The sequence below is a fragment of the Salmo salar genome, chromosome ssa17 (assembly GCF_905237065.1).
Source record: "Salmo salar chromosome ssa17, Ssal_v3.1, whole genome shotgun sequence".
Classification (NCBI taxonomy): Eukaryota; Metazoa; Chordata; class Actinopteri; order Salmoniformes; family Salmonidae; genus Salmo; species Salmo salar.
The window spans coordinates 7,943,959-7,952,704 of NC_059458.1; positions in this window are offsets into that span (position 1 = coordinate 7,943,959).

The window sequence follows — 8,746 nt, forward strand, 5'->3', positions numbered from 1 at the left end:
TGTGTGTGCGTGGGTGTTTGTGCGAGCGTGTGTGCGTCTTTGACATCTGAACACCGTAGCTGCGTGCGGTGCGACATCACAAGGTTCCAGCGTACACAGACTTTCATCCCTGAGGTTCTACCCAGGGTTAGCCTCTTGTTTGTTTTGTTCCCCAGCAAGAAAACCAAAAACATCACACAAACAGAAGGGGGAAGTAACAAAGAGTCACTGACCAACAACCAAAACGAAACAGGTGGGGTTCTGAAAGACAGTCATGGGGCGTATCCACTGAAAGTTGCCTAGCAACAACAATTGGGACCTGAAAGACAGCCACCATAAGCACCCACTAAATTTACCCAAGAAGAGGCAAAGAAAAAAAGAACACATCAAAATGAATGACAGGAAGCAAAATAAAATCAGACAAAGGAATGCTTTCTTTCTTCCAGAAATCAAATAAGGAGAGCCAGCTAAAGTTGTTGACGCTCCACATCTTTCAAGACAACTGGTGCACTGGGCCAGCCACTCTTAAATAGCACTCAGACCAGCACGGGTGAAACACCTTCCCACTAACAAGATGGCAACCAGCACAGGTGTTACACATACTGACTAATGAGGTGACACCAATCGGAGTGCCCTACGTGCTAACCAGCTATACGTGCAAAAGTCCAACCTCAAAACACAAATGGAAAAACCAAAACCGGTAACATATTGAGTACATCCCATCACAGAATTGTCCTTGAGTCAGGAGCTGTCCATGTTTCTGGACTGACTCAATCACTGCCACCATGCAGCCCTTATAGCCCTTTTAGCTCTTAGCTTAGTAGCCTACTAGCTGGTACAGGTAAATACATGCTCTAGAAGGAAAACAAATGAGCTACATGGCTTTCGGACTGTGTTATGCAATGGCAAATATACACATATTTAGTCAATACTACTTTCAACATAATTTGCTATACGGTTGCTAAGGAACAAAAAAACAGTATTGGTCTTGTAATTTCCACAAATGTACTTCAGTTTCATTGAATATACAGCTCAGCTTGATCATGCTGCATAATCAACGAAAGGAGAGTCACATTCAGACAGGGAGTCGGAGCTGAGTGAAGTCTGAAAATATGTTGTGTTTGCTTTCAAAGAAAAAGCAATGCAAAAAATGTATGCAATTATTTTCTTTTAAAGTGGCCCTAATTCTTTTAAAGCAAACACAACATATTTTAAGACTTCACTCAGCTACGACTCCCTGTCTGAATGTGACTCTCCTTTTATTGATTATGCAGCATGATCAAGCTGTCCTTTGTTTTGTATGAACAACATTTTCCCATAGGGTTCTAGTGGTCTTGTGGTGCAGGTTGGGTGTTGGCGTCCCTCACTCTCCCTCTATGGGGGTGGGAGAGAGAAAGAGAAGATGAAAGGGGAAGACAAAATGTAAATGTAAAATAGGGAGAGAAAAACAGAACGAGAGTGAGATTGGAAGGAAGAGGCAGAAAGAGAGAAAGTGAAATATAAAGAGAGGGGTGGAGAAAAAGAAATGGGGCATTTTTCAGCAGCAGCAGTGGAGGGTTGTTGGTGCAGAGATGAGGATTGAGGATCTCCTCAGCTTACTCGAGGCTGTCTACATGTTTGCTTGGAGGTCATAAAGCTGTGTTGATCTGTGAACTGTGTAGGCTACTTGCAAGATTTTTGGCCAGGGCCTGTCAAACAAACAAATTAACCTCTTCTCTTCTGTCAAGATGAGACCCACTAAGGCTGAAGGAGAATCCACCAGTACATATCATAAATCGTATAGAAATGTGTCTGTGTGTGTGTGTGTGTGTGTGTGTGTGTGTGTGTGTGTGTGTGTGTGTGTGTGTGTGTGTGTGTGTGTGTGTCTGTGTCTGTTTTTGTGTGCATGCTTTTGCATGTGTATGTACACTGAGTGTATAAAACATTAGGAACAGCTGCTCTTTCTATGACATAGACTGACCAGGTGAATCTAGGTGAAAGCTATGATCCCTTATTGATGTCACGGGTTAAATCCGCTTCAATCAGTGTAGATGAAGGGGAGGAGACAGGTTAAAGAACAAAATGTAAGCCTTGAGACAATTGAGACGTGGATTGTGTATATGTGCCATTCAGAGGGTGAACGGGCAAGACAAAATATTTAAGTGCCATTGAACGGGGTATGGTAGTAGGTGCCAGGCGCAACGGTTTGAGTGTGTCAAGAACTGTAAAGCTACTGGGTTTTTCCACACACAACAGTTTCCCGTGTGTATCAAGTATGGTCCACCACCCAAAGAACATCCATCCAACTTGTTTTGTATGCTCAGTGTATGTTTGGAGTTTGCATGTGTGTGTTTGTGCATTTGTCTCTGTGTGTGTATGTTCACATGTTGTCAACGTTTAAATAAATTGTACATGACTACTTTGGGAATTCTCTAGTCTCCAATTCTTTGAAGACCTATACTGATGTAGGATTTTTGTTTTGTTTTTTGGAGGTTGATCAGCTTTAATCAGACATAGGACCTTAATTTGAGACACTTATCTGCAGCAGGAAAATAATCCTGCAACAACAGGAAATTTTAATTATGTGAATTATAATGAATTCCTTTTTTTGTAGGGATTGATTGAAAAGAGTGGTGCAAATCAAGTCTTGACATTTTAAAGTGGAAATTGCAAACTTTAGAAGCCTTTTTAAAACTTGAATACACTAGAAGTTTCACTTTCCTGCTGCACAGGAACATTCTCAGCTACAAAAGTGATCAAATTAAGATCCTACATCTGTAATTATCATATCGGTCACCCTCGAGAAAAAAACGAATTAAAACACACAACACAGTTTCTACCATTCTCCAAGTATTTTCCTAACACCATTTGTTAACTTCCCTTAGGGGAGCAACTGGCTGTGTTGATGGGGACTGCAGACCAACAAAAGTCGCTAAAAGTCACTCAAATATTTTCTTGAGCATGCAGAAGCGAGAGCTAAGAAATGTACCTGTCAAATTTCCCCATGATGACAGGTAATCTTGAGGGGTAGAAAGTGCCTGTTAATACTACTTAACTGGCCTGTGTGGCTCAAAATGGACACAAAAATAGACGCCCTCGAGGGTGTTAAAATACCTTTAAGAGCTGCCATTTGCAAACCATACAATAATGGTGCTGAGAAATACTCTTTGTAGAAATGTTCATGAGTGGTTCAGAAGTTTATGGACCAAGCTCTCAAAAATTAGGTTTTTCCGGCTAGCCTCTCAAACACCTTGGCTGCTACTGACCAATAAACATTCACGTGGGCATGGTCTGGCACATAAATACATATAAATCAGACACGGTTATTCGTATTGAAACAAAACTTGATACACATGTTCCAAACACTGTCAAGACTTAGCATCTGCAAGAACAATCAGATCCACCAAATGGTGGCGCTATAACCTGTAGAGTCCAGTTCTGTGTGGCTTCATGGTGGCACTGTTGGACAGGAAAAAACATTCAAGCAAGCTCATTGGCTTATAACTGACATGTTATTTGGTAAATGTGGTAAGAAGTACAGATGTAGCTCATCCAAGGGTGATGTGCCAAAGCTTGAACCCCGACATCGTTGCTTGCAGCTATATTTTAATTTGTGGCTGTATGTGCAAGGGATTGGGTGTTTCTCTATGGATGTCACAGTATAGTTACAGTATAATGGAACATTGTGGAACAATGAACTTTTTAATGGTACAATAGGGTGATAATGGACTTACACTCTTGTAATTATAACACATAGTAGTCTGTGGAACTGCTCTGGCCAACATTTTTTTTATCACTTTGATCCTCACAGCTGCGTAGTTTCTCTCATCCATCAAAGTGCTCTCTTTGATCCAGGTCCTGGTCACAAAGATGGATGAGTCCACAGAGTAGAGAGCATGGAACAGTCCGGGCCAACTGTAATCTCTCGATGGATGAGGCGCACACGAGCAAGCATGGACACACCCACCCACACACCCACACACACACACACACACCCACCCACACACACACACACACGCGCACACACACACACACACACACACACACACACACACACAAAGACACACAGACATTTTTGCACACATGCAAACACACACACACACACACACACACACACACACACACACACACACACACACACACACACACACACACACACACACAGACACACACAGACACACACACACACACCTCCAAACCTTCACTCATTAGCCTCACAACCCTTTGAATTGAGAGTATATACCATACCAGATATAGATTCCCACTCATTCAATCAAATTGTCTAATAGGGAATACTTGTGTCCTATAATCACATGCTTTTACCCCTTCAAAATTGAACTATAATGTAGTCAATATGTACCAACAAGCCTATCTCCTATGGACTAGATTGACATTCCGCGTGGCTGTGTTGACAAGGGTAGCAGTCAATTAGCCGGTGTGCATGCAGCAGGTGGTTGAGTTAATTGGCAGGAGGGATGGATTGAGAAGAGAAAGGAAAAGAGAAGTCCTGCAGAGTGAGGAGTATTGACTCTGCTGCCGGCTACAGCTCAGCACATTATGGAAGAGGCAGAAAGCATATTGTCATCCCCCCCACGCTCCGCCATACTAATCATTCTTGCAAGACACTCCCTTTGTTACTACTGTATAAACTGGTCCACTTCCCAAAGGATCACTCTCTCTTTTTTTCCCCCTCTCTCTTTCTTTCTTTCTCTTTCCTCCCACAACCTCCCTCTCAAAAGTTTCATTTATTTTAATCTCACATTTTCCACTCCCTCTCTCTTTCTCTCCTCTTCACCCTCTGTTTGTCGCAGACTCCCCATATCCTCCCCCTCTTTATCAAATCTCCGCCCAGTCTTTCTTCGTCTCTCCCACAGATTCTCTCTTTCTCTATTTCTCCTCCTCCTCCCTTCCTTTGTGGAGGTGGATATTGATGTAAACACATTCAGGAGGCTGAGTGCTTCTTTATTAGATCTCCCCTCGGGGGTCTCTCTCTCTCTCTCTCTCTTTCTCTCCCCCTCTGACGCCCAGTGGCTATGGGAATTGACTTCACTTCCAATAGGCTTCTCCCTAGCCCACCAGTCCACCCACTGCCATGTCAATGAGATGCTGGGCTGCTCGATGAGATGCTCAGAGAGGGTGGGCTGGTAATGTCGTTTCCCACTGCAATGAAGATGAGGGGGATGGTTCTTGCCAGTTTGCTGGAAAATCAAGCAACAAATAGAATGGGCTATGTGAGAGGGAATTTGATGGAGCTTGTTTGTGTAAAGAGTGGAGTTAAGTGATGTGGAACGTGATTGGAGGATCTCATTTCCACCTAGCTTTCTCTGGTGGGACATCGTCCAATCATAGCTGGAATAACAACTTAAGTGTAACTTTGCATATACTCCCTGAGGTGACATCACCGAGACAGCCATAGTCATAATTTTCATGGCATCTGTAACGTTTTAACCTTGTTTTAACCCATCATATCGGTAATAATACTCTGTCATCCATGCTTCTCTCAACTGTTGTTGTCGCTGTTCTATCTCTTAGTTGATGTTTTTTGCTGGAAGTTGATTTCAAACTATTTCTGAGCAGTGACATTTACTTTCATGGCTGAAGGTCTATGGTTTGCGTCCCAAATGGCACGTTACTCCCTATGTAGTGCACTACTTTTGACCAGGACCCATAGGGCTCTGGTCAAAAGTAGTGCACTACATAGGGAATAGGGTGCCATAGCAAATATTGGTGGTGCTGTTGTGGATGTGTTTCTAGTGTGGCCCTTATCTCTCTGTGTTTCTTTCTCCTGACCTTCTCTTCAAAGTGAATGAAAGGCATCTGTCTCACGCATAGATCAAAGTAGTGCAACCCGGGCACGGGAACCATTTTGCACTCATGTCACTTCCTCGACTTTAGACAAACAATAACCTTCACAACTCCAGTGTCCTCGTGATCTGTGAACAATATAATTAGGTAAATAATCATCAGCCACAGCACAACTGACTACTCATTTCAATAAACAATACTAACATTGGATTATTGTTCATTCATTTACAACATATTGACCCTAAATTGACGCCACACATCTATGCTTAGTAGGCTGCCTCATTCTTGTTGTGTGAGTTGTGGAGAATATAATAGGAGTCTAGAACACGTCATTTAATACGTCAAAGTGTATGCTCTTAACTGACGTCTCATTTGGTCTTCCTCTTTGAAAATGCTTGGACATGGCCCAGTGTCCCCACGTCCCAGTGTAGTAGTAGTACAGTTGTTGAGCATCGCTGTCCATGGTGCTGAAATCTAAGCCTTGGTAATATTCATTAGTGCACATTGTAGCAAAATGTTTTGTAAAGGAAAACTTAAACAAGCATTTCTCATTGGACAAGTTCACGTAGTCTCTCCCTGTTTCAGTTTGTTTTCACTGTTGGTGCCTCCCTGTCCTTTAAAGTATAAATATCATATCAAGGCTTCTGTCTGATTCAAATATAGCCTACCCATGTGAAGTTATTGACACTGAAGCCAAACATATCCTTCCTGTCAGGTTGCCTGAGTTTCATTTGAACATTTTGGGCTTCATAACATTCCTCCATTCTGCTTTCAAGTAATTCATGCGTCATTTCACAGTAGAGCAAAGTAGATACCATAAGATGATTGAAGTTGTCGGTGGCCAATGTCAGTGGCGTTTATAGGTTTTTGTTGGCAGCAGGTGTAATGGTCACATCAATGGCCAAGTGACTTGCTTGGCAGAGCTGTGTTAGAGAGGTATTGTGTAGCCCTGAAGGGAGACACGGGGATAGAGAAAGACGTCGAGAAAGGTTGTGCTATTGAATTTATTTGCTGACAGCTGACTGACCTTTCAGACGAGACGGAGAGGAAGAGACAGAGATGGATTCCTGCATGAGCCCTGGAAACCCAAATGCTCGCTCGCATGCACGGATGCGCGTGCACACTCACAAACGCATTTGCAAATGGATGCACACACACACCTGCACCTATACACATGAACAGGCTCATTGGAACGTTCATCTAGTGTTGATCTTGGTCTTCTTTAAGAATGTTAATGGAGGTGCTATTTACGTTACTTGTCGAACCCTTAGTTAGCATGACCAATTACAAGGTATTTGCATTTGTACTGAAGTGTACAGAAGGCTGCATTAGCTAGCATGGATTAAATGAGGCAGCGCTGATTTCCACTGTTGCCTTCATATAGTATGGAGCAAGCTCATTAATTTAGGGCTTCTCCCCAAGGCAGCAGGTCTGCTGGAGAGAAAGACAGGTGGGCTCCTCCACACAGCAAATTGTTCCCTGTTCTAATCAATTACCTGTTTCTCTGACCACACCGTGAAACTGCCATTCATAACGATATGTACTATTTTTACATAATATCACACAGCTAGGGAACCGAGCTAATGACGTACGAATGTCAATGAGAATGCTCTCACGCCCTCAACTCAACTAAAATGTAATCTCTCTCGCTACATCCCGAGGTGAGACACACAAATCACTAGTTCTTCTATCGGTTTCTCCACAGGAGTGAAGAGACCTCCCGGAGACAAGATAGGAAGAACATGGGAATGTTGTAGTGGGTGTTTGTGTATATATATATATATATATATATATATATATATATATATGCACTGGAGTTGCATCACGTTGTCCATTCATCTTCTGAATGGGCTTGGAATTATTTTCTTGGTCTTCTACCCACTTGGCCTTTAGTTTTTCCTGGCATTTCTTCCATTAGAATTCCCGTGGGATTCCAGGACAAAAAGGCTTTGGTTATAAGATTACTAAGAGGGATAGGTACATTCTACTAGTCTTCCTTCCAGAGTGCTAGAGTGCAGAGTATCGTGAAGATAAAAGGACATGAGAAATTAAACGTGACATACTCTGTGTTTCATTTGTCATCCTGCGAATTGATGGAAACACACAGAAATGTTCTGTATCTATGCTCCATTACTCTACATGAGCAATTACCCTTAGATACAGAACCTTATTGATTCCCTATAACTCATGCTTTGTGCTGATCCAAAGAGCAACAAAGGAGGGTGAAGTTGTCCCTAGACGCTGATCTCGGGTCAGTTTTGCATTTTAAACACTTATAGTTAAGTTTGGGATTAAGATGTCAAAGATGCTAATTTGTAGACTAACGGTACACGCACCCCCTTGTGGCTATCTATTGAACTGATGTGTCAAAACTGTCTTCTCGTGTCCCGAATACAACCCCCCTTGAACTCTCAGTGACCCGTGTCTCTCTCCTTCCACTCTCTCAGACAAATTGTCTTGTAGGAAGAGGAGGTGAGGGCAGGCAGAGATGGGAAGAGAAAAGGGCAAAAAGGAGGTTAAAGAGATGGGTGAGGGATAAAATGCTCTTGTCTTCTTCATCCTGACTCATCCCTTCAGTTTAGCACACCGTGACTTCGTCCCAAACTGCACCCTATATAGTACACTTTTGACCAGGACCCATTGTTGTACAAAGATATCAAATAAATAAATACATGTTTTATAAGTCTACTTCAACACAATAAATATCACAGTATGGTATGAGACAGTTGTTGAAATGAATTGTTTTGTATGGTGTTTATTCTATACAAGCAAGGTAATGTTGATTAGAACGTATTTACTCTATAGCATGCATACAGCTCCATTCAGTTCATAGTAAGTAATGCCTAACTTGTCTCACTAGAACTATATAGTATCACACTCAGATACACATAACATATTGGCTTGGTGACATCTCGTAACAGACAGAACCCATTGTTGCACAAAGATATCAAAGAAAAAATATATATATTTTGTTCAAGTGTAG